Raw genomic sequence first — 27,572 nt, 5'->3', positions numbered from 1 at the left:
TTTTGCACAGTGATTTTTTTCTTTTCCCTGCTAAGTTAATATCATAATTACATGTCCTCCTAGAAAGAATATGGTAGGTGATTTCACACGAATAAGAATGGTTGACGAAAGCCAAAATATGTTCTTATTCCCAAAGGCTATTGTACTTGAGACAATTTTGTTTAAAGTAATAAATAAAGATATAATTTGTGAGAGTGAGAGTGAGAGGGATCATTTTTTGAAGTGATTAAAAAAAGTTAGAATTTTTTAAAACTGTATTTGATATAAGATAAATTTATGAAAAATTACTTGAAGTTGATTTATATCTAGCTAAAAATACAACGAGAAGGTCTGATGGAAATATCCTTTATTGACTAGTTAAAGGACCACTTCCTATGAATAATTTTTAAAATATGTACATATTTAAATCTACAACAATGTATCAAGATACAATTTATCTGTATGTGTTAGATCTATATTCAGAAACAACCATGTATCTGTACAAAGCTATAGAAATATATTGACAGATATTAAAGAAACAAATATGTAGTTATGGAACTTAGACTTATAAAAGAAGTATACTTTTGCTTTTTTAAAGAAGCCAATTCTTCCTAAATTTTGATAACCTAACATAGTTGCCCAATAGGATATTTTTTGAGATATTATTCTGGAGGAAACACTCTACATTTTACTTGAAAGAATCAGACCAGCTAAAAATATTCTTTGGCAAAATATAAAGATGCATGTTTTGCCTTAAATGTTCAACTTCTATGGTTAGAATATTGTAGCAGTGCAAGAATAAATCAACAGAACAAAGATCATAAGCCACCATACAAGGCATAGACCAGAGTAGAATAGGTAGGTTACCCTGGTAAGTATTTATACTTCACATATGGCAATCACAAGGGACTCATTCTTGAAAACTTCCTATAATACATTAACTCACTAAAGATTATTCCAAAGTGCATTTTTGTTTTATCAACTAGTGGAAACCTACTGTCCACCTCAACCCTTCTTATCTTACTGTTGTACTAACACCTTCCATCACAACCCCTCTCCTCGGAGGTGCTATGTAAGCTCTCCAATTCTTTCATCTCTGGTGGACATCTTTTCTAAAAAAAGATATATTTTTAAATTTATTTAGCACAGGGTCTTACTACACAGTCTGGATTTGTACTAATTCTCCTGTTTCAGCCTCCCCAGTGCCAGGATTACAGGTGTGTATGACCACACTTGGTTTTGGTGGCTGGCACTGCATGCCTGCAGTTCTGGGAACAGAACAGCATGTGGTATCAGGGATTGAACCTGGGTCCTTGGCTCTTGCCAGGCAGGCATTTAGACCACCAAACTATCTCTCCAGCTCTCTGGTGGACAACTTTGAGGAACGAGGTCTATACTGACTTCCAGAGCTTTTGTAGGCTGAAGCTTAGGAAAGTGTGGATAATAAACAACTGAAGAGTTTTAGTGGTTGTTTTCTATTTTCTCTTTCAGTTCCCTCTTTTCTGAGATTACCTCTTTATTAGACTGTTTCTATCTCTATATTTTTTGGTAATAGCTTTTTGGGGAGCTCAGACTAACACACAAGCCAAGGTTATGGTTGTCAAGTGCAGGGGCCAGGTTTGTCGAAATGAGGGGTGTCATTGACCAGGATGTGTAATACTGAGCTGTTTGGTCTCTAAGACCACATTATGCAACACAATAACGGCCATGTCCCTTTTTAGAGGTACAGTAGTCTTACAATTAATGTTATTCTTGCCTAAATGTTAGAATGTAGGTATTAAATGTTCTAAACAAAATGATTTGCTACCATTGTCATAGTGGAATATAATATTTTAAAATTTCCATAATTCACATTGATAAATAAGAATGCATCTTCAATCTATGTAAAGTAAAATTATTTATTAGTAAAATAAAAAAGTGTAGAATAAGTGGTACTAGGCCAATTAATTAGTTAACTATGTGGAGCAAAAATCAATTTCTCTGTAACTTCATACTAAAAAAGAAAAATACCAAATTTATCAATGGATTAAATGGAAATGGAAGTAAAGATGCTATAGTTGGGCATGGCTGTGCATGCAAGACTGTAATCTCAAGAATTTGGGAGGCTGAGGTAGGAGGATTACTGTGAGTTCCAGGTCACAGGCTACAAAACAAAAAGATAGTCTAAAGCAACTACAAAAGTTTGCCAAATATTTATTTTAATTTGGGGTGAGAAATTACTTTCTGAATATAAATGCAATACAGCTACAAAATATTATTAGCTTTTATAACAAAATTGTCGGTGCCATTATTAATTGAAATAAAACTAAAAGATTAAAGAATAGAGAAATGTTTTAAAAAGATTTAACAAAAGTATAAAAAATAATTTTAGCGTTACGGACTTTCAATATACAAATATATAAGCTGATTAATGCATGATAGGACTATATTTTCTAGGTGTACAACCTTGGAAAAAATTAATAATCTGTGCTGTCTTTAGTATTTATCTGTTAAATCTTTTAATAATGATATCTATTTGTAATTATGATTTTTTTTCTTTTCAAAGTTTTATTGATAAACATATAGCAATGAGACAGTTTCATGTAATTATGATTATTTGGAGTATTCAATGGGATTTTCCAGGAAAAGCACTATGCAGAGGGCTTGAAATATAGTAAGAATTAAGATCTATATGCTCTAGCAGAGCAGGCCCAGTGTGGTCATTTACTGCTTCCCAAGGGGTCCCGCAGTGCCAGCAATTATTGAGTGGTGCAAACCATGCTGTGTTTTGGCACATAGACACTCAGAACAGAACCAAGCAGGCAGGACCACTATTTTATTTTTTAATTTTTTTTTGGCGGAACTAGGGATTGAACTCAGGTCCTTGTGCTTGCCAGGGAAGCGCTTATTCCACTGAGCCATCTCCCCAGCCCCAAGGACCACTATTTTATTCCAAAGGGTTCTGGGTGAATCCCAGCAACAGAACAGTTCTGAGTCACTTCATTGCCAGAGTACCAGACTGGAAGGAGGGCAGAGCCACCCAGTCAAGTGGGCTTCTGACCACTGAGAAGCAGACTATGGGCAATTCTGCAAGGTAGGAGCTGGGCCCACCCAGATGCGGCTCCCTGTGATGCAGCTCCCTTACTCCCAGATGCAGCTCCCTTACTCCCAGTGAGTAAAAGGAGCTCGTGATATGAAGCAGAGGAAGCTGTGCAAGGTCCAAAAGGAAACAGCTGTACCCAGGTCTAGGCAGACCCAGGATCTCTTTATCTGAGGACAAGACAGCAACTGAGAGAGAGCCATAGAGGCAAACACCATAAGAAGAAATGGACATCCAAAACGTTGTCAGCCAAGGACCAGTCCTTGCCTCCCCATGCAGAGGCCAACATAAGCATCATACACAGCAGAAATCCTACTATAGAACCGGTAAGGTTAGACAGCTCATTTCTGGGACCTGACTTAGACACTACCATGGAACTGTAAATACCAGAGGAATTTTTGTAACTTTTTTTCTTTGTTTCTTTGTGTAGTTTCCCTTTCTCAGTCTGGTTGGGATTTTTGTTTGTTTTTTTTAGTTTGGCTTGCTTTTGATTTTTCTTTTTTCTTTCTTTCTTTCTTTCTTTCTTTCTTTCTTTCTTTCTTTCTTTTTTTTTTTTTGACTATTTAGGCTTCTTACCTTGATTTTTGTTTTGTTCTATTCATCTTTGTCTTTTCCCTTGACTGTCTCTCTTGGTTTCATGATACTTCCATATTAGTGAACATAGTCTCTTCTCTTTCTGATTCACTTAAATATTCTTTTGATTTATCTTTCATTCTTTCTCTCCAGAACTTTCTGCCAGCTTCCCAAAACTTGAGTGATCATCATTTGCCTTATAGCCTTACCTGTACTATGTTTCTCCTTAATCATCTCTCTGTTTGGCCTCTATACCTCTTACATACCCCTAAATAGGATTCCATTAATTTAGCAAGAGGAAACTCATTGCATATAAGTTCCTGGCATATGTTGGATTTTGTTATATAACTGTAGAGCTTGCTTCTATGGTTTAAGGTACCAAATTAATGCAAAGTTTGTCAGTTACTGAGATGTGCTTAGTGCTATTGTTATTGCTAATTTTGCTACTTTAGCTAGTGTGTCATACATGTTCTAATGAATATTTTTCCTTCCCTGACAACACTGTGGTTATCTGTAAAATAAACCATTGTCATAGTCCAGTACTAATGGTCAGGATACAGAGCCAAATAGATATCAATTTCTTATCCTTAGTAAATTAGGAAGACAGGTTCCTGAGACAGACACAAATACTAAGAACCACTTACACCTAGAAGACATCTCCGAGGAATAGATATTTCCTAGGGAAGCCTCAATATTAGTGATAAAACTATCTATCATAAGAAATCTATAAGCACCAGAACAGAAAATAAAACAAAATAAAAAATTGAAAATTGAACATGGCAAGATGAGAAGGAAAATACAAACTTAGACCTACAGCCCCTCCAGGACAAATTCAGAGCATAACAAGATAGAGGAAATCAGAAGCCACACATTGGAACTTTCTGAAATGATAGCAGCAGAAGTGGCAAAAAGTAGAAGTAGCTATAGATAAAATAATCTCTCAGGTAAAAAAAAGAAATGACCATCAAAATGAAACACAAGTCCACCAAAGTCAGACTAAATACAGATGAAAATTAGAGCAGTTTTGGAAAATGGTTGAAACCAGAATTGCCAAATTTAGGGAAAAAAGGAAGCCATGAAACAGACAGATCATTAAAAATTCATTCAAAGTATACTCAACAAATTGATTGAAGGCAGAGACAGAATATCAGATCTACCAAACAGGATTGCAGACAGTGACCATGAAAAGAAAGAGATACTAAAAATATCAAGACTCCATGAAAAATCAATGCAACAGCTACAAGACAAAGTTAGAAGAAGAACATAAGATTGCTCAGAGTCAGTGAGAAAGCCAGAGATAGAATAAACACCATAAAAACCTCCTCGCAGAAGTTATTCAGGCAGAAAACTCCCCAAATATGGCTAAAGAATTTAGCATATAAATCAACAAGGCATATAGAACTCCAAATAGCCCTAACCAAAATAAATCCACACCAGGGCACATAATAATGAAGATCCCAGAAATTAAGCATAAGAACAGAATATTAAAAGTGGTTAGAGGACAAATACCTATAAAGGAAAATGCATCAGAATCCCAACAGACATTGCAACACAAATCCTCAAGTCAAGGTGAGCTTCTAGTAAACTATTTCAAGGCCTAAAAGAAAACAACCTCCAATCCAGATTTATGTACCCTGAAAAACTATCTTTCTTTTTCTTTTCTTTCTTTTTTTTTTTTTTTTCAGAACCAGGGATTGAACTCAGGCCCTTTCACTTGCCAGGCAAGCACTTATTCTACTGAGCCATCTCCCCGGCCCTATAGTGATTTCTTTTCTTATCTTTTTTTTTTAAAACTATCTTTCAAAATCAATGGAATAGTAAATAATAATAATTTATATTTATGATTTCTTGAGAAAGAACAACTGAAGAAATGCATGACCAGCAAACCAGCTCTTCAAAATGCTCTGAAGGATATTATAGAAAGAGATAAGGACTGCAATTCCAAGAATATGAATAGAAAGAAGCCACCCAGGAAGACAAGCAATTAATAGAGTGGAAAAATAGGATAGAAACACAGGAAAATGATATGAGAAGGAGTAGTCAATATAGACTAGTTATAACCTGCAAAATAAATCATCTGAATTCGCCAATCAGACTGGCAGAATGAATCAAGAAGCAAAATCTAACAATATATTGTATACAAGAAACACATTTAACTCAAAAAGAAATTGATAGACTGAATTTGAAAGGATTAGAAACAATACTCCATGTGATAGGAACCCAGGAAAATGCAGAGGTAGCTATTACATGTGTAGACAATGTGAACTTCAAATAAAGACATCTAAAGAGAGAAAGAAGATCATCACATGCTTGTTATAGGTAAACTTCAAGAAGAAGAGATGAGACTTATAAATATATATGCATCAAATCCTGGTGCACCCAACTATGTAAAACATTAACAGTTATGAAAAATCAAGTAAGCAGTATAACAAATGTAATGGGGGCCCTTAAAAGCCCACTGTCACAAATAGAAAAACTAGCAAAAAAAAAAAAAAAAAAAACAAACCCAAAGAAATATCAGAACTAAACCAAACCTGTGAAAAAATGAACTTAGTAGATATCTACAGACTATTCCGCCCCACAAAGGAAATTAATAAGGGTAATTAGACCACTCATATTGAAAAGATTGATGTATGGTGAGGTGCTTTATGGTTTAGGCTTAGAGAAAGTGAGAGGCACTCAGCATTATCACATGTAGTCTGATGAAGTACCTGTTGCTGCTCTGCCCCAGCCAAGGCAGCAAGGATGAGTCAACATGGGAGATGGAAGGGAAGGTGTCATATGATGCCGTGGTAGCAGCCAAGTACACCAGCAGGCAAGCTGTCACAAAGGTCAAAGAACAGAAAAGCTCTCAGACTACATTAATATCATCAAAGCTTCAGGGTGAGTGGAATCAATGTAAACAGTGAGAAAGAAGAGAAAGAGATGGGGTAGATCAGCACATTGAAATGAGGATGGGCTGTTAGAAGGATGACACACACATTGCATTTCTATGTCTTGTATTTCTCCTCACGTTTTGGCTCTTTCCATATTCGAAGTACCAGAGTTGAGGGTGAACAGGGGACTCAGCAGTAGGCAGGCATTCAAAGGTAATGAACCTGTCTGCTGCTGAAGGCACACCGGGCTAAGTGGACCTGGCCTCATCTCTAGGTTTCTAATTCACTTTCTGAGTTGCTCTGGATTCTGTGCATGCTTTAAGTAGTGAACATTTGGTCCATATAGTTGTCACCCATGGCAGAGGCAGCTTAAAAATCTTTCAAATTATCAGTTTTTTATGGTTCTTATGTTTTATGTCTTTTAAATCTCCTTAATACTTAATAGATCATGACTTTCTCCCATTTGAGAAAATATATCATTCTAATTCCTACTATCTCTTTTATTTTCTGACTTTTTTACTTTCTATAAGTCTGATGTATCTCACAGATCTCTAACTTCGTATTTATGCTTAAACTTATGAGTTTCTTCTGGACCTTACATGCTGACTTGATACTTATTATTTATGTTTAATGTCCCTTATGAATTTCTTCATTTCTATTTGCCTTTACTGTTTTCTTTAGGGGAATCAAATCTTGTCAAATAACACAGCAAACATCTCACAAAGAGGAGAATATGATCAGGGAGTGTGAAGGCTCAGGAGATAGGCAGGGGACAGCCCTCTGTGTATTTCTAAAGATTAGTTTTACAGTGGGTGTCACCTTGGTACTCACAGGAGTGCTCGCTCCACTCTGGGATCTGCCTGTATTGCCTCTGACACTTCGACGGTCTCCCCTGAGCCTTATAGATGATGTAGACAGTCGGTGAAGAAGACGGATCTCATACATCTACACTTTAAAAGCATTCCTTTATTTCAGTTATTAATAGTAATAGTAAATGTTTGCATTGCATAATGATTTCATCCCTTGCTGGGAATTGATCTGTGAACAGGACCCATCTCAGCTCTTTCTCACTCCTTCCCAATCCTTCCTACCTCCCTCATCACTTGACCCCCTTCCCATTTGAGAAAGTATATCATTCTAATTCCTACTATCTCTTTTATTTTCTCTTTGTCTATTCAAGGGAAATAATATGATATTTAAACCTGTATATATGATTTATTTTAGTCTAACTTGCACCATTATAGTCTAAAGTACATCTATTTATAAAACACTCTCAGCCAGGGAAATGGCTCAGTAGAATAAGCGCTTGTCTGGCAAAGGCAACAGCCTGAGTTCAATCCCCAGTTCCATAAAAAAAAAGATTGTCTATAAAAAACCCTCTTAAACTATTTTTCTTCATTGCAGAATAGTACTTCATTATGTATAAACACAACACCTTAAAAAATCCATACATCTGTTGATGGACATATAAACTTTGCAACATTTAGCTATTATGAGTTGTGTGGATATAAATACAGGTGCACATGTATCACTATAAAATGATGTCTCTAACTCCATTAGCGTACCTAGAAAGGAAACAGCTACATCAAATGGAATTTCTAGTTTTAGTTTTTCTGAGAATCTCCACACTGATTTCAATAGTGGCTTCACTATCTCACATTCCTCTCAACAGTGTAGAAGTGTTTCTTTTTACATGCAGTCTTGCCAACATTTGTTGTTATTTAATTTTTTGGGTTAATATCTGTTCTTTCTGTGACAAGATGGAATCTTATGTTATTTCAAATTTGCATTTCTTGAGTGCCTAGCAATGTTGAACATTTTTTATTAGTGAAGTATATTATGAGTTTACTCTATTTTTTTGAGACATAGTGGGTCTCACTATGCAGTTTGGGCTGGCCTTGTGCTCACTTTGGTAGCCACCAGGCTGGTCTTGAACTCACAGAGATTCTCCTGGCTCATCCTCCTGAGTGCTGGGATTACAGGCATGTGGTACCATGCCCGGTTTAGTCTTCTATTACATCTTCCATAAAATTCATAAATTTGACTGGGGAGATAGCTCAGTAGACTAAGTGCCTACTTAGACAAGTGCAGAGATGGAGTTTGATCCCCAGCACCACATGCTGCACTGGCCCTGCTCCCAGGGCATACTGAGCCAGCCACTGAGACCTGGCATGGTGGCACACAACTGTAACGTCAACACTGAGGAGGCTGAAAACAGGAGGATCGCTATGATTCTGATCTGTGGAGTGAGATCTTGTACCAAATACATAAAAGATAAAATATAAAATAATAAAAATTTGGTAAATTGTTACTTAAGATTGAGAGGGGTAAATTAGAAAAATACACCAAAAATCGGAAACTCAGAAGATCAAAGAAAGGGGAATTCAGAGGTTTCTCCAGCCAGAGGACGATTAGATTTTTTTCAAGGTAGAACTGAGACTTGCTTGAAGAATTTGTGGGTAATATGAAACCAAATTCATCACTATTCCTGCACTATAATTCCTATTATAACAAATTTGTATTTTCTGTTCAAACTACACATTTGATTCTAACTGTTCAGTGGTATAAATTCTAGCCAAACTTTAATCATCTCAGTTTTAATATAAGGAACAAAAATCCCCACTACCACCTCTTATATAAGTATAAGGCTTTCTTCTTTGTTTTTAATTTTGGATCATGGAAATCACCAAAGTTTCATAGCTGTGTCTCAGGATTCAGATCCGAGTATGGAAGCAGTACTAATCCAAAATTTGGCAGTTTCTATTTTCCCAGGCAGTTACTCTGTGATATGTTTCCCACACTAAGACAAATAAACTGTAGAAAGAAATACTTAGCAATCTGAAGTTTCTTTGCCCAGGTAATTTAATCATCATCTGGAAACTGTTGCTAAAGACCAACGCTGAAGACATTCAAAGGCATAGCTGACCAAACACTTCTGTGAACAGAGGGGACAGTTCCCTTCCAGGAAATTCTGGCCGTGGTGGAAAAATTGCTGTTAATGTGTTCTTGTGACAAATATTTTTGTATTTATAGGTTGAACAGCACTTTTCCCTTCTTAGAAACCGAGTGTGTTTTGGAGGGAGGAACTACAAAGGAGTAGAGATTTCAACACAATGAATAAGTATACACACATTATGAAACCCAGAGAAGTCAAACAGGTTTTATTTATACATCCTGTTTAAAGCCCAGCGTAGTGTAATACAAAGTGCTGCTGAGCATTTCTTGAATAAATAAATGTAACATTTTACCTTATTCTTTTTTTAATGTCTTTTACACATTTTATGTACTCTATCATTTCACGGAAGAAGAATCTTGGTAAAAGCAGGAGGTTCTATTTAACTCTACAGTCTAAAAAAAAAAAAAAAAAAAAAAAAAAAAAAAAAAAAAGCTGATTACAGTCTCCCAGATTACTGTTCCAAGAGCTGTAAGGGTGGGAGGAGGATTATCTGTGATTATAAACAATATTACTGGAATCTCCCCGGCACTAACACAAGCAATCTCCTGTATCACACGAGGAGAAAAACACTCAGTTAGGGCCACATCTTCTGTCCTGTCCCCAGTCCTCTGCCTACTGATTCTGGTCTTCACTCCTGTGCTTTTCCTTTCTCTCTAAAACTTCTCTCTCTTCGTGATGTTACTTTTTTGCAAACAAATAACGGACTGGGAAAGAATTCACATTCAAAAGATTGGCCTACAGAGATGACAGTGTAGGGACAGAAGATCTGTGGAGAAGGTGGGAACAAATCTACTCCTTGAAGGGTGACACAGCTCCAAAGAGGCGAAGGGCAAAGAACACTGCAGGTTGAAGGATAAGCAACAGCCAAGCGGAAGAGTGAAAACTGCAATTCAGGCTGGCTCGGGCTTGCACCTCCTCTGGAATATGGTTGCGTGAGTCAGGTGAAGCCATACTGCAGAGGGGCTTGAAAAAATACACTGGTTATTCGATCCCAAATAATAAAATATTTAAATCACCCTATCAACAAGCTAAGAGAGCAGTAAGAATGAGATCACGTCGTTAGCTGCAATAAGGCATTTGACAAAACTCAACATGTGTCGTGAGAGTACTCACCAAGTTAGGAAGAGAAGGGCATCTTCTCAGCTTTGTTCAGAGAAAGAGAAGAAGCACACAGCTGGTAACTTAAGTGAGGGTGAGGTCTGGACGCCTTTGTCCCGAGGATGAAAGCCATGTCTGCTCGGCTCTTCATTCCTGCATAGCACTGTCCTGGAGATCCTGGGCATAGATGTTGTGATTATGTATGTAGAAAGTACCCCCCCCAAAAAAAAAAACCATACAAATAGGGCTGGGGAGATGGCTCTGTGGTCTAAGTGCCTGTCTGGCAAGCACAAGGTCCTGAGTTCAATCCCCGGTACCACATGCTGCTCCAGCCCCACGTTCCCGGTTGTGCTATGTTGGCCCCAAAATGGTGTGGTGGCGTAGCAAGACCCTGCATCAAAAGAATAAAAAATAACAACAGAAATATTTTAAAATCATACAAAATAGTTACTAAAACTGTTAAGTAGATTTGGAAATGTCACAGGATGACAATTCAGTACACAAAAATCATGTTTTCTATAGTGACAGTGAAAAATAAAAAATGAAGTTGATAAAACAGTAGTCTTAAGATAGTAGTAATATATAAAACAATTAATTTTAATAAAATATGTATGAAATCTGTATGTTTAAATAAATGGAACAATACACTATGCTTTGTGGGCCAGAGCAAATATTTTCCTAATGTTAATTCTCCACATATTAATCTACATATTCAATGCTGTCTCACGAGCATACTAGTTTTGTTTTTTTTGTTTTTTTTTTTGTATTTTAGGGAAGAGTCTACAGGGTGTTCAGGGTCTCACTACTAGATCAGACTTGTAGTGATCTGCCTGTTTACAGCCTCCTAAGAGTTGGGATTACAGGTGCGCGCCACCACGCTCAGTCTCAATGGCTGACTCAGCATGCCCCAGGTGTAGGGCTGGCACAACAGGCCCAGGGATTGAATCCCTGGCCCCTGTGCCTGCTTGCAGGTGCTTTACTCTGCTGAGCTATTTGGCCAACCCTTCATAGTAGTCTTTTTAACTAGAAACTGGAAAACATTTTAAAATGTATACACAAAAGGCAAGTAGCATCTTGTACAGCAAATAGCCACTAGAAAGAGAGTATGCAATGTGTTAATTATTGAAACTGTCATGCCAATTTGATTTGAAACTGTCTCATTGCTATATGTCTCTCAATAAAATTATGGGAAAAAATTAAAAAAATAAAATTTTGAACATGTAAAAAAATAAAATAAAATCATTAACATAAAAAGCAAAAGGAAAGTAGCTTAAAGAGCCAGAAAAATTATGAAAAGTTAAAAATAAAATTGGTTGACTCATATTATTCGATTTTGATATTTGCAGTAAAGCTGGAATAATCAAACCAGCGAAATACTTATAAAAGGATAGACTTATAGATCAGTGAAGTTGAACAGAGTCTAGAAATAGAGGATACACATGTAGTCAATTTATTTGCTGCAAAGGTACAAAACTTAGTGCTTCAGAGAAATGATAATGGATAGCTCAGTGGTCTCAGCACCTGCCTGGCAAGCTCAAGGATCCAGGTTCAATCTCCGGTACCGCATGCCCTGCCAGCCCCACACGTACCCAGCCACGGCAACGGGTGTGGTGGTGCACGCCTGTAATCCCAGCACTGGGGAGGCTGAAACCGGAGGATCACTGTGAGTCCATGCTGTGTAACAGGGCCTTTTCCAAATTAATTAAAAGATGAATTAGTATCACATTTAAAAAGCAAAATGATCATATTTTAAATATAAGACTTATGCTTATAAAACTTCTGGAAGAAAATGTAGGGAAGAATGTATGTTCTTTTATTAGGCAAAGATTGCTCATATATGACACCAACAAGCCAGAGAAAATCCAAAAAATGACAAAAATCCCCAGATAAATTAGATTTCCTCAAAATATGGAACCTCTCAAAAATGTGCTACCAAAACCAGAAGAAACAATAAAAACAATAAAACAAGCTAAAAATAGAGACAAAATATTTTCAGAAAATATCTTTTTGAGGATGTAGAATACGTAAAGAGCACTTAGTTCAAAGGACAAAAAGACAAATAACCCTATTTAAAAACCACACTGAAGGTTTGAACTGACATTTTTCCAAAGAAAAGATGTGAATGGTGTGTTAGTTTAATTTATCTACTATGGCACAGCAATTTAACTACAAAACTTGGTAGGTTTTGGCATAAAATCAGAATAAGTACTTATTAACTGCAAGTTGTTGAAGCTTAGCGTATTGAAGTAGCCGCTAGGCCTTTCTGATTTCTTAGAAGCTGAAATGACGATGTTGACCAGGGAGGGGTGCCGTGTTCTGAATGCTGTGAGGGTGCTTCAGAACTGCTCGCTGCAAAGCTGGCCCTTTGCTGCTGCTGATGTGAGAGGGCCTGGTTTCTCATCCTAGGCATCTTTCTATGTTTTAAATATCCTCGTAGCATGACAGCTGGCTTTCCTCAAAGTGGATAAACGAAAAGAGCTGAAGGAGGAAGCAACAGTGTCTTCTGTGATGTATCCTGCGAAGTTCATGCCGTCGTTTCTGTGATACCCTCTCAGCTGCACAGGTCATTGAGTTCAGGAGGGACTCTCATGCATCCGGGGTTCTTCCAGGCTTTCTCTGGAACCTGGGGACTGCTGGTGGGAGAAGACACAGGCACACGTGCTCAACATTGTGCGTCGCTGGGAAAGTGCAAATTCAAACCAGAAAGAAAAGGCAGTGCGTTACCTCCCCGGCTGGCTCTTAGGAACCTGACTCTGCAAAGCGCTAGCAAGGACGCCAAGCACCAGGAAGAGGGGCTCACGGCAGCTGAGAACGTGAGGTGGCACGGCTGATTTGTGGAAGCAGTTGGGTTGTCTCCAATAATCTCATCCCTAGATATTTAAACAAGAGACACTAGGTGCAGTATGTCAACCACTGTTGAGTAACTATTATCATCTTGGGGTTTTTTTTTGACATTGTGTATTATTTCTTATTTTTTATATATTTAAAAATATTTTCATTTATTTGGAACAGGGTCTTGCTATGCAGTTCAGATCCACAGTGATCCTCCTGTCTCAGCCTCCCCAGCACTGGGATTACAGGTGTACACTATCACACCCAGTTTTGGTGGCCCACACGGCACACTTGGAGTTCTGGGGTTGGCATGGAATGTGGTACCAGGGACTGAACCTGGGTCCTTGCACTTGCCAGGCAGACACTCAGACTGCCAAGCTACCTCCCTAGCCCTTATGTGTCATTTCTAGTGTCTTATCTGTTATTTTTATATTCTTTTTAAAATAAAATAAAATTAGCTATGGGAGTTAAAAAATAAAATAAAAATAAAACATTTGTGTAAAAACATGGACAAAAATGCTTGTAGCAAGTTTCTTATAATCTCACACAAAAATTGGAAACATTCCAAATGCTCTTCCACTAGCAAGCAGATATCAAATTGTAGTACATCTACACATCAGAATTTTATAACTCATCAGTGAAAAGGTAATGCTTACACATGCAAACATGCTTGAATCTGAAAAACATGCTAAGTGAAAGAAGCCCAATACAAAAGGCAAAGCAAGTCATAATTCCATATTTGTTATGTTCTGCAAAGGCAGGACTATGGGGACAGAAATCAGAGTCGTATTGCTAAGGATTAATAAATCACAGACACAGCTGAGCACAGAGGAGCGTCAGGAGCTCTTGATGTTGATGGAAGTATTCTGTGTCTTCATCACAGTAGTGGTTTCATGATAAGAGAAGGGCATTTGTCAAGATCTATTGAATTATCAACCCCCAAGGAATAACTATTTCTATAAATTATAAGATAACAAACCTGACAGGAGGATCACCATGAGCCTGAACTGTGCAGCGAGACCCTATACCAGATAAGCAAAAGCAAGTGCAATTTAAATATTATGCTAGATTTCATATTTTAGTGCTGCTATAAACAGTTTAGGTATCAACATCAGGTGTGGCAAGATGATTTTAAGGGAAACTGCAGTAAGAAAGTTGGTTATGGTAAGAGAAATCAGGGAAAGGGAGGTATATTAGATCCTTCAGAGAAACAGAATCAATTAGATGTGTATGTACAGTAACAGATATTTTAAGAAACTGGCTCATGTGATGGTGGAAACTTGGAACCCCCAAAGTCTGATGGGGGAGGCTGGCGGGCAGGAGTCTCAGCAAAGAGTTGCAGTTCAAGTCCCAGGGCAGTCTGCCGGGGAGCCAGGAGAAGCGGAGGGCTGTGGGTGGTCTGTGGGTTTGCGAGGTCAGCCCATGGCTCTCATGGGCCTTTAACTCCCAGGATAAGGATGAGTCCCTACCGCATTGTGAAGAGCAACCAGCGCTAATCTCATCCAAAACAGCTGTCACAGAAATGTCCAGAATAATATCTGACTGAATGTGCAGACTCAGCAACTGTGCCTTGACTGTTGCGTTGTAATCTCTCTCTCTCTCTCTCTCTCTCTCTCTCTCTCTCTCTCTCTCTCTCTCTCTCTCTCTCTCTCTCTCTCTCTCTCTCTCTGTGTGTACATGTGAGAGCTGGTAAAGTGACTGACAGAGATTATTCCTGTAGCATTTTTCTGTGCTTGACTTTTCCTTTTTGAACCACCTACACAAGTGTGAAAACTCACGGACGCCTTCGCTCGCCACCATTTTTAAGACCTCATTTATTTTCTCCCCAATTCTTTGGAAGTGTGTGGGCTTCTTCTGTTCTGCTCTTGTTTTCAGGTGCTTGCTCACTAATTAGACCACTAGAACATTATCTCTCCCTTACGGAGGCAGAGAGATAAGATGTGCACTTACGTTATTGAATGACTAAGGCTGTAGGAAGAAAATTTAATTGTGTATTTATCTCTTATTAATGGAGGGAAATGAGGATGGCACATATAGTTGTCATCCAACTCATCTAATTTTATTCAGAGTTCTACATAGTTTTTTTTTTCCTAAATAGAGATGATATCAGCAGATCACAAGAGACAGGAATGGAAACTTTGAGCTTTGTCCCTGGTACTTTTTCAGTTTATTCCAGGGCAAATGGACACTCAGATGGTTATTGTAAACACTGAAAATAGTTTGAATTTCATTTTGGTAAAAGTACTTAGTCTAACAAAAGGATCTAGGAAATTAACAATTGAGAGATAACCAACATTAGAAGAATAAATCTGTAAATTAAACGATGTTTAATATAAAATAATCTCATTAAACTGAAATGCACCAACATACATACATACTTGTATGGATTTTAGAAAATAATAGTTTTATCAAAAAAAATCTTTAAGTAATTTTTTTCCCTTTTTTTTTTTTTAAAGATTCTTTGGTTGGGGGTTAAGTGTTTATAAGTTGTATCAAAATGCTTTCTGAAAAGAGTATGAACATATAGTCTTGATATTTAAAAGGGAATAAAATCATAAGCTTTCACTATTTTTAATGCTATTTTAACCTGTAGAGTAAGAACAAAAATGCCATTGTAATTATGAAAACTGTAACAAAACAAGTACAGTTTTCCTGGGAGAAGATAGAATCCAGGACAAGGCCTTAGATATTAATGTTTAACTCTAACAAATAATCTATTCAAGCTAAAGTTCTAATTGTCAGGAATAGACTTCAAAGCTTCTAGTAGTTTCCTTTAAAACCCAACTGGGTTGAAGAATGGAGGGAATGTCCCTATCCCAGCTCAAAGTAAGATGGAGTAGAGACTCAGCAGGATCTTTCAAAGAATCTTTTAATAATCTTCATTTCTTATTTTCCTCCTCTCTCTTCTTTCTCTCTAGAGACTTTGTAGCCCACAGGCCTCAGACTCCCAAAGTGGTTTCTGAATACCATTTCTTTTGAAAATCTGAAAATGTTGGATGGAGGCCTCATACTGTCTTTGCATCTTCACTACTGTTATGCTACACCCTATTACACAGAAAGATAGATGCCCTTTCTCATACTTCGTATTTTGACTTGCCTGCCTGATTGTTAATGTTTTCAGGGGCTCAAAGTGAATTTTTTTTTCCAAAATTTTATTGGTAAACAGCAATGAGACAGTTTCAAATCAAATTGGAAGTACAGTTTCAACAAATAATACACTGCATATATTCTTCTTAGTAGTTAATTGCTGTACAAGATGCGGACTTGAGATCCTATTTACAAACACCATTAGAACAAATCATTCTATTCATTAAGAGAATGCAACTATATATCTATCCTAACCATTTTGAATACACAGATACAAAATGGACATTCATCGGTATACCCATTTTTTTCTAAGTTCCGTTACTTGAATATTATAGGTGTGCAAACTCAGCAAAATATTCTAAAAGAGTCCAGTAGCCCATAATAGCATTGGGTCTTCTGTTTAACTGGCAATGTCAGAAATTATTGACCTGAGTCCCCCACAGCTCAACATAACAGCATGGCTTTGCTTCCTCAAAGTGAATTTTTATAGCAATTTTCTACCTTACTAAATTTTTAATGACTCCTCATTGTTATCAACTCATCAAAAATATGTCAGAAATGGCATTTTTTGGGAAAAGACCTTTTTGAGAAATTGTACATAAAATACTTGCACTCTGGTAACTAATATTCTACATAAGGACCAAAAATTTCTTTAAAAATGAACTGTGTGGGGGTCTGCCCCTTAGCTCAGCTCTTTAAGTGGCTGCTTCAACAGAGCAGTCAGGCTCAGGTTTTGTAGTTCGATCCCCACAACTCAAGCCAGCCAAACCTACCCGGAAGGCATTGGGAGCAAAAAAAAAATAGTGTATCAAACAAGAGATGGTTTTTAAATTTCCAAAAGAGAGCATTTTTAAATTGCCACTTTAGTGATTTTATATAAAATATAAAAATCTTTAGAAGGAACAAAAAGCAAAAGGGTCATTTTCTGAGTCTTCTATGGCTTATTAATTGACTTAGGATGGTGCTCCTCTTCTGTGATTCTTTTCTCAGTAATATTCTTTGAAGTGAGATTCTGGGGCTCACTTTGCTGCCCCCTCTTGCTAGTGGGCCAGCCCAGATTCCTTCCAAAATGAGAGCAAATCATTCTCTGTAGCTAAATATTAAACACTTATAAGAGAAAATGGAATCTTTGACTATAACTGTTGACATCTTAATTTATGCTCTGGCCAATTTCTGTTTAGTATATTAGTAGAAAAATGGAATATGCCAAACATCACAGCTTCAAAAGCTTAACAGAGTAGGTGCCTATATGCTTAGCTTCAAGATGGAGCTTCACAGAAAATTAAGTTGGGTGATCTACACTTCCTAAATTTGTAGTTTGCGTCAGTCAAAGTCTCCTTTCTCCTTCTCTTCTTCCACATACTCCAATGACAGTTGATCTTCCAGCATCTGTCCTGTCTTCATTTTTTTCCAATGATGGGAAACACCATTTATCTTATTTTCCTGATCACTTAATCTTTGGGCCCAACTGACTCTTACACATAGATGCATATTTATTTCCTTTTCCTTTTCCTATTCATTGGCAGTCTGACAGCCTTTTGTCTTTTCTAAAAATAGAATTACTAACCAAAAAAGAGCAAATTTTATTGAAATAGTGATAAATTTGAATGTATCTTTGAAAAAGATATTTTTGCCTCCAAATTAGATAAGAAGTGTCTATAATGATGGTCTCCTGATGCCAGTCTACACCTTTTATGAAAAGTTTACAAAGCTGGCTGGCATTAGAGCCCTGTAAAGAGCTTGGTGAAGCACATCCCCAGACCTCATTTCTCCTGTTCTGTGTCAGAGGATCTGGGCTGGAGACCAGATGTCTGCATTTCGAACAGGTTTTCAGGTGATGCTGCTGCTTCTGTCAAACAGCACCCTTTAAGAACTATTCACTCATCGTGTGATTATTAATGTTAATAAATGTAACATAAAACATTTTAAATAGTATATTATCAGAAAAGTAAATAAACCAGCAAAAATAAACTAGTCTTATTAATTATAAACATGCATAAGATCTAGAAGATGTTGCAGACTAATTCTTCATTTTGCTCTCACGTCAGTGTTGCCATTGGTAAACTTCCAAGAATGTCTTCCACAGACCTTCCTCCTGGTTCTCTCTTTAATTTTCAGGTTGTCTTCTTGGCCTAGTACATTTCTTCTCAAACCACATAGTGTGTACAGAGTTCTGGGCTATTTCTATGGTCAAGGCCACTGATTTTAGGAGGAAGTATGTGAAAATAAAAAAAAAAAAACTATTCACTCATCAACTATATTCTAGCTATAGAAAAAATGTAAAAAATAAATTGTTAAAGGTAAATTAAAATTTTAATGACTTAAATGATGGCTAGGGTGGACTTTGGATCCATCAAAAGGAAAAGCAGCACAGAATATGCCAAAGCGTAGGAAAGAATTTTCCTTTCCACAGTATAATGTGAAAAAATATTTAAAAATGTATGTATGTATGAATTATGTATGTATGTATATATGTATGTATGTGATGGGGATTGAACTTAGTGTTTTTTAACAAAGTTATGTCTCCAGAGATTTTATTTATTTTTTATTTCAAGGAAAGGTCTAAGTTACTGAGATATTCATGTTGGGTTTAAATTGACTCTTCTAGGGAGTGGGGCTAAGAGATTTATCTATGTATGTGAGAAGATGGTTTGGACAACTGTACTGGACATTTCTGCTGGTCTGTGGAAAGAAGCAGTTAATGCTTTAATTCGTTTTGTCTCCTTTTTTGTACTTTTTTCCTTCTTAATTTCTTACACATTTCTTTCTTTTTTTCTTCTTCCAATTGTACCTGCATATGTCTGGTAATATGAATAACTGGTCAGAAGTCAATAGCACGTATTACAACAAATACTGTGAAATTCATATTACTTTGTTAAGTGAAAATCTGTCTGTATCAGTTGTAATTCTTTGTTTTAATTCTAATTTGTACTCTCTTTAAAAAATGAACAAAATTAAACAAACAAACAAACAAAACCCAAATTTGATTCTTCTGCCTCAGCTTCACAGGCCTACTCCATCACATCAGCTTAGCTATTTGAATCTCTGGGTAACTCACCAGGAGAAGCCAGAGCAGTGCTAGTCCTGCCATCAGTTCTACATAATGTACTATCTGAAATAAGCACTACAGGATTGCTAGGTTGAGACCCAAAGTGTCGTTTGTTTATCTCACAGTCCACCACTCCTTCTAATTATGACTGTATCATTACCATATAAATAATTGTGATCAAAGATATATTTCTTATATTTCCATTGGGTTTATTTTCATAATATTTGAAAGCATGATCATCGACATGGTTTAAAAGTTCTCAGCTTTAGTTGTGTCTGACCAAATATTTTGATAAAGTGAGAATTTAGTCTAAAAGTCATGGGTTGGCAAGAACAATGTGGTCTACGAGGCCAGACTGGGAGTTTCATCCAGATTGGATAGGAGCCTGCAGTGCCTTTTGGAGTTGATGCTGCAATTCTCTTTGACAAACTCCTTTATCACTGTTGGCTAGCCAGTTCCCACATGTTCTCAAATATTCAGGCAATGGGTCACTGTTTCTCCCTTCACACTTTGTCTAGACCTGTCCTTCCCAACAAGTCCTTACACTCAGTTACCTGTCCCCTCTGAGTCATGATTTGAAATGGCCCTTTGTGCCTGAATGTATCCAAACCTTCTCACCATGAACATTTTTCTCTGTTAGCTGCCACTTTCTCTTCTACGTTGTAGATATGCAGTTCTCGCCCACTCAAAAACAGTTTATCTCATGTCCTCTTATTGAAGAAAGAGACTGGCACCAGTGCTTGTACTTGGCTCCTTATCCTGCTCATTCTTTGCTCAGTGAAAAAGAAGCATGATGGTTGCACCTTCACAGGTAGGATGCTACTCAGCTGTTAAGACAGCTGTAAATCTTGGACATGGGAAATATTTAATACACCTTTGAAGAAAAAATATGCTCCATTAAATATACCCTAATCATCTTCAGGAAGAACAGGAAGTACCTATTATTTATAGTGTATTTCTTTCATTTTTAAAAACGTGTTTATTTGATACAAGACCTTGCTATGCAGGTCAAACTCATAGTCATCCCCGTGTCAGTCTCCTCAGAGCTGGGGTTACAAGTGTGTGCCACCAAGCATGGTTTCTGGGCCAGCATGGTACACCCTCAGCTCTGGGGTTGGCGTGGCATGCGGTACTGGGGATCAAACTCATGTCCTTGCACTTGCCAGGCAGGCACTTAGACCATCAAGCTATCTCCCTAACCCAGTGTATTTATTTCTTAATTATGAATATGTGTGTGTGTGTGTGTGTGTGTGTGTGTGCATGTGTGTGTGTGTGTGTGTGTGTGTGTGTTTTCCTGGAGATACATGGCAGTGGTCAACTGAGCGATTGAATTAAAATAATTAATCTACTTAAGTTTGATATTTATGTATTGTGAAGTTTTACAATAAACATGCCATTCTGATGTAATAGATATAAAGTACATTGAAATAATCTTAGAATACGCTTGTATACAAAACTGATTGCCACCAAGGAGGCTAGATTTTCAATACTTTTTCTGCTCTTGTGAATTTTTCTTTGTTTTTTTATATTTGTATTTTCTTTCTTGCTTTTTTTTTGTATTTTTTGCAAGGTCTCATTATGCAGCTTGAACTTGTAGTGATCCTCCTGTTTTCAGCCTCCCCAACCCTGGGATTATAGGTGCATGCCAGTATGCTCAGACTTGGTCGCTGGCTCAGTGTGGCTGGGGGGAGGGATCATCGGGGTGTGTGGTGCCAGGGAAAGAACCCCAGCTCCTGTGCTTGCCTAAGCAGGTGCTTAGGCCTCTGAGCTAACTTACTGGACCTCTTAACTAGTACTAAACAGTTTTAAATATAGTACTAAGAAAAATTTGACCTGTTCAATACTAAATAGTATTTCATCTAGGATTAGAGAGAATAAAAAAATAATGTTTAAAAATTATAGTTTGTCAGAAACACTAAATCTCCTAGAAGAGAAAGTAGGAGGAACTCTTGAAGACATAGGGGTAGGCAAAGAGTTTATGAACAAACATTGAATCTCATGGGAAATACTTGAAAGAATTAACAACTGGGGCATGCTCTTATTGAGAAGTTTTTGCACGTCAAAAGAAATTATCAACAAAGTGAAAAGACAACCCACAAATTTGGAAAAAATCATGAAAAATAAGTACTCAGACAAAGGTATGCTCTCTAGAATTTATAAAGAACTAAAAAACACTAAGGCCCCAAAATTTAAAGACCCAGTCCAGAAATGGGCATCTGAGATGACCATACCCTTCTCAGAGGATGAAATTAAAGAAGCGAATTAATATATGAAAAAATGTTCCACATCACTAGCCATCTATGAAATGCAAATTAAAACAACATTGAGGTATCATCTTATCCCAGAAAGGATGGCTATCATAAAGAAATCACCTAACAACAAATGTTGGAGAGGCTGTGGGGAAAAAGGAACCTTCCTCCACTGCTGGTGGGAATGTAGACTGGTGCAACTATTATGGAAATCAGTGTGGAGACTCCTTAGAAAAGTTGGACTGGAAATCCCATTTAAACCAGCTATTCCTCTACTAGGAATTTTCCCAGAGGAACTGAAAACATCATATCATAGGGATATATGGGTGCCTATGTTAATAGCAACACAATTGTGATAGCCAAAACTTGGAAACAACCAAGATGCCCATCACCTGAGGAATGGATGAAAAAGATGTGATATGTTTATACAATGGAGTATTGCTCAGCTATAAAGAATGATAAACTTTATATTGTCTTTATATTGAAGTGGATGCCAGTTGAAGATATACTCATAAGTGAAATAAACCAGACACACTTTTGTAAAAATCATACAGTTTCCCTAGTATAAGAACTCAAAAGAAGAAATAAAAATGGAAAGGTATAATACAACTAAAAGGGAAGCAAGAACTTGAGGACTAAACAATGAAAAGAGAGGAAGAAGAGCTAGGAAACATGACAGGGGCAAGCCATACAGTTATATGTACAAGATGGGTAAGGCAATGTTGCTTGCTTGCTTTTTTGCCTTGGGTCCTGCCTTACCATTCCCCTGCTGTCCTTAATCTCCTCTTTCTGTAGGTTCACACTCACTTTTCCTTAAACACCAGCACCTGTCTTCATGGGCCTTCACTTCTCTTCATGTACCTAACTCTGGCACTTAGCACACTTAGCACCTCACTTGTCATTCTTAAGGCCTGATCATGCTTTTCCGGTGTGGTGTTTGTGCGTATCAGCACCTCTAATTTAGAGCATGTGTTTCATAGGGCATAAGGATGAAGATTAACCTCTGGAAGCTGAATGCATAAGTTCTATCCTCATAATGCATATCAATCATTTACAGAAAAAAAAAATGAACCTTGGTATGGACTCAACCAAGGCTACTTACTGACTACATGGAGTTGTTTAAAATCCTTAACTTCTCTGTGCCTCACTTTACTTATTAGAAAAACAGTGCCGGGTTTGTAGAGGATTCAGTGAAATAATATTTCTTCCCCCCATTGTATCTGTGGGTAGCTGCAGAGGAGTATGGGAACTTCAGTTTTAATTGTATGCTTTGTGGAAACTCAGGAGTTCGATCTTATTACTAATGGGGAGAGCAAGGGATGGTCCCAGAGAGCAGTCATAACAAAACGAGGATTCTGAATTTGAAGGATTACAATTCAAACACAACTAGGATGAGTTCTCAAAAATAAAGCCTTATGAAACCTTCTGAGAGCTTCTATCTGATTTCTCACACATGAGCTTTCTATCTAAATGTGCCTCACACCGTGTCTTTTTCCTCAAACTAACACTAGGGTCGATATTTTATGTGTCCCCCTCCCTGTTCTTTTGCTTTGTTCTCCCCTGCAAGTTAAATGAAGGATACACAATATGCAAGAATCCGATGCACTGCCTCTAAGTATGACTCTCCAGGATGTGCAATTGAAATTTATTGACAGGTTGCATTGGTATGAAGAGTTCTACGATGTGTTTGATGGTGAAAGTCCTGTGCAGATAGAAAAAACCTGTTTTAACATTTAGCTTTCTTTTCAGTTATTTGATATTAGATTATTCCTTCGAATGCCAATGTTGCACGGCTGTGAAAAGTGAAACGGCAATCAAGTGGCCCTACCTCTTTATCAGTAGCCTCACAATAGCCAAGAATGAGTAGTTTTTGAAATTATGTAATGTCCTCTATTGGTAACAGTGAACAGATGTTAACTGTATTTCCTTATGTGAAATTTGCTGTTGTCTGATAGCTTTCGAGGGTCATGCAGCACATAGTAAATAAAGAAGCAACCTGTGTATTCTTAGATCCTTACATTTTATTTTAAAACACAAAATTTCATATTAACAACTACTTTTGAACAGAAGGATGCATTAATTAAATGCCTGGTCATAACAGTTATAAGCTCTGTTAAAAAAATAAACATCTCACAACAATCTACAGTGTCAGCTCTTTAATAAATACATGAAACAGAAGTTAGTAGTCAGTCAAGAGTTGTGTGAGCAGGTTCATAGTATATTACGTGAAATTACTATTTTCTCAACCTTCTGTATCATTTAAGGCAATTTAACTATATGTATAACCCAAAACCAGAAATAATATGAAACATGTTCAGGAAGAATTTACTTCTTTCTTAGAGCTATTTCATATTCAAATATTTTAATTTAAAAATACATTCTATATTAATCTTTTTACAAAGGCAGTACATGTTATGTGAGACACCATAAGATTATGTTACTGATAATTTAAAAACATTTGCAATTTTTTGCAGAAGTTTAAAAACCTTAGTAAAGTAGCAGATACATGTAAAATAATTTTAAAAGTATGTTAAATATACATAAATGAATTTCTATATTAATATGTGCAAACTTGTATTTTCTTATAATTTAGAATGAAAATATTCTATATTCAATAATTTTTAATAAAATCTATATACCATACTTATCATTAAGTTGGAATCTTATCAAAATCACATTTGTCTGTTGGATAGTGTAAAGTTAATAAATTCTTTATATAAATCACATATTTTCAATTCTTGATGATTACAGTTTTCTTAATACTATTGTATTAGACAATTTTAACTGAAGTTGGTTATAAAGGCTAGAAACCTGATCAATAGAATTAACTTACAAAGATAAATTTTGTGCAGAAAAATATTTCAGGTAGATTAAGAGTAGTGTTATTACTTTCAGGTATTTCAATAAAAGCTGCCAGGAAAGCTGAACAATTGTTTTGCATAATGAAAATAATTTAAATATGTGATTTTACAACAGTCATTACACGGGTTTGAAAGAAAATCATCAAAAGAACAGAATGAATGAAGAGGAAAAAAAAGTAGGAAAACTGGAAAATTATTTTCTACAAGGCTGATTTGTTATATCGTATTTTTCTACTGCCATTAAAACAAGAAATATAAGATGCTAAAACATTTAATTACGATGATTTCATGGGATATTTTTCCAGTTAACTTTATTTGACTGTGTGAGGATCTTATAAAAATTCCTTACGATTAGAAAGAATAAAAATTTGTTAGCAAAAGTTGGAGAAATCAATCTACCTATTCTTTTTTTTTTCTTCAATTTTTTTTATTTATTTGGTACAGGGTCTCACTATACAGGTGTGTACCACCACGCCCAGTTTTGTTGGCCTGCACATCGTGCCCGGGGTTCCAGGGAGCAAACTTGGGTCCTTGTGCTTGCCAGATAGGCACTTAGACCGCTGTACTATTTCCCCAGCCGCAACTCACCCATTCTTGTCACTTAAGTCGTGCTGGCGGAAATCATCATTCACCACATAAAACATAAATAAGAGTCCTTTGAGGCTTTGAGTTTTTGCAAGTTAAATATATGCAGGATCAGAGCTGATAATAGGAAAGTTAGGCTTCATATTGAACTGTACATAATTCAATTGTACTGAAAATTTGAATCACATGACATGATAAATGAACTGACAAACATTTACAAGAAAAGGAATATTTCAATACTCAGGAATGTTTAAAGGTGAATGAGTGTAATATTTATTCAAAACTATTTTAAACACTGCACCTGAGGTGCTGACATCACAATTTCAGGGGATGTTACAACCTTAGAATTGTTAATTGAAAATTTTTGTATATTAAGATCAGTGAGACACAGACGGATGTGGATAGCCAATTACACATAATAAATTTGCTATGGAGGAATTATAAGAGAAAAACTAAGTGATCTGAGAGCAGGCTAGTTCTATATTCCTTTGAAAAGATTTGCATTGTATTAAGTGGGGATTAAGGTCAATTTAGATAAATATAGTTATAACCTAAACATTTAGGTTATATAGGTTATTTAGGTTATATAGGTTATACAGGTTATTTAGGTTATTTAGGTTATATATATATAACCTAAACATTTTATTTGCTCTTGCAAATAAAAGAATGTAATATGCATTAATTGTGTGCTTAAGTAACTGAAGTCCATTTTCTACACTTACGACAACACATATGTTGTGAATCTTTAAGTTTCACAAGAAGCTTGGAGAGTTGTAAAAATTTCAAATTCGTAGTTTTATTGAGTCTGTCTCTGTGTAGGGCATAGACTCAAATGAATATTACAATCAGTAAGGGATTTTTGTAAATGAAGAATTACCTTCACATTGTTATTTTTCACAATTAGGCTTATTGACCTTGAAGTTTTAGGGATATCTCTTGAGAAATAATAAAAGGATGAAAACAAGTCAGGAAAGTAGGGAAAAGCCTGTAAGTTTAATCTAGTCTACAGGTACCAGGAAGAGGAGGAAAACGCTACGGAGTAAAAATTTCAAAGTGTAGCATAAAATATTTCAGTGTCTCATAGATGCCTGCTTGTATATATAAAATATCTTCAGTGGAAATAAAGTATTTTAAATATTTGATATTTATTCTTTGGTTAAATTGTTCTGATGTATCCACTATTTTTAATTTCTTGGAATTCTGAAATATTTGTCTCCAGAAATATCTAGATTATTTTGTGATATTGATAAACCAAATCTAAATCAAACATTTGTGATATAATCAGATTTTTAGTCAGTTTTAAAGTTTTCTAAAGAATGTCTATGGCCTAATAAATATCAGCAATTTTCCAAAAATATATCAGATATGTATAAACAGATGTGTCCTACAGTGTAAAGGTGTTCCAGAGAAATCAGTCTCATACAGTTATGTTGTAGTGTACATATGGCATATTTCTTATTAATCATTAACAGATTTTAGGGCACAAACATGATACTGTACCAAGATGTTTTTCAAGTTTCTAATTTTGTTAGCAGGTTAAAACTGCATTCATTGTATTTAATATCCATAAATCTCAAAAGGCTCCTGTGGTCAGAGTAGCTGAAAATAGAGTCTATTTACATAAGTTAAGTAATCTAAGAATACCCTGTTTCCCCTTACCTTTTAATTAATTATAACTAGTCAAATATTATTTTCTCACAAACCATTACACAGAAAAATATCAATTATTCAAGTAAGATATAAGCCCTAAAATGTTTATGAATTAGCTTTCTTAAGTTAAAAAGAGAAAAGCACAAGACACCCCAAGCATAGCTACAATCATCACACAGCACTGAATTCCCTATAAGGAGGTCTGCTTCTTTCTCTGATAACAGCCTTGGTCCATTTTGAAGTTAGTGCAAATTAGTGAGGGTTTAAAATATATAATCTGTAATTTTTATAGGATCATTTCAGTACATTGTTTTGCTCATTCTTCCTACTAATTCCTTGTTCATAGGCACTGTAATGTTAACTTTTAAACTGCCAGCATTTTTAATAATAGACCTCTTTAATTTTTTGTTTTGGTGGGTTCTCAGGCATCCGTTCATTTGTGTATTCATAAAAGGATGCTTATATGCATGAGGCTACAAAATGCAATGTCTACATCATCATAAGTAACCAAAGATTTTTTACACAAGTTCACACTACAGGAATAAGTCCATGTCCCCAACCACTCATTTGGGGAAGGGGGTTTCTTCAATTTAGCATCATCATAGCTGCTAGCTACGGAGAACAGTTAATGGGGCTGTTGCGTTCATTAGCTTCAGAACAACTTACTTCACGTTCGGCTCTCTCTAGGGAGAACACAG

The sequence above is a fragment of the Octodon degus genome, unplaced genomic scaffold (assembly GCF_000260255.1).
Source record: "Octodon degus isolate 3935 unplaced genomic scaffold, OctDeg1.0 scaffold00015, whole genome shotgun sequence".
NCBI lineage: Eukaryota > Metazoa > Chordata > Mammalia > Rodentia > Octodontidae > Octodon > Octodon degus.
Note: the sequence above shows the minus strand (reverse complement) of the source record.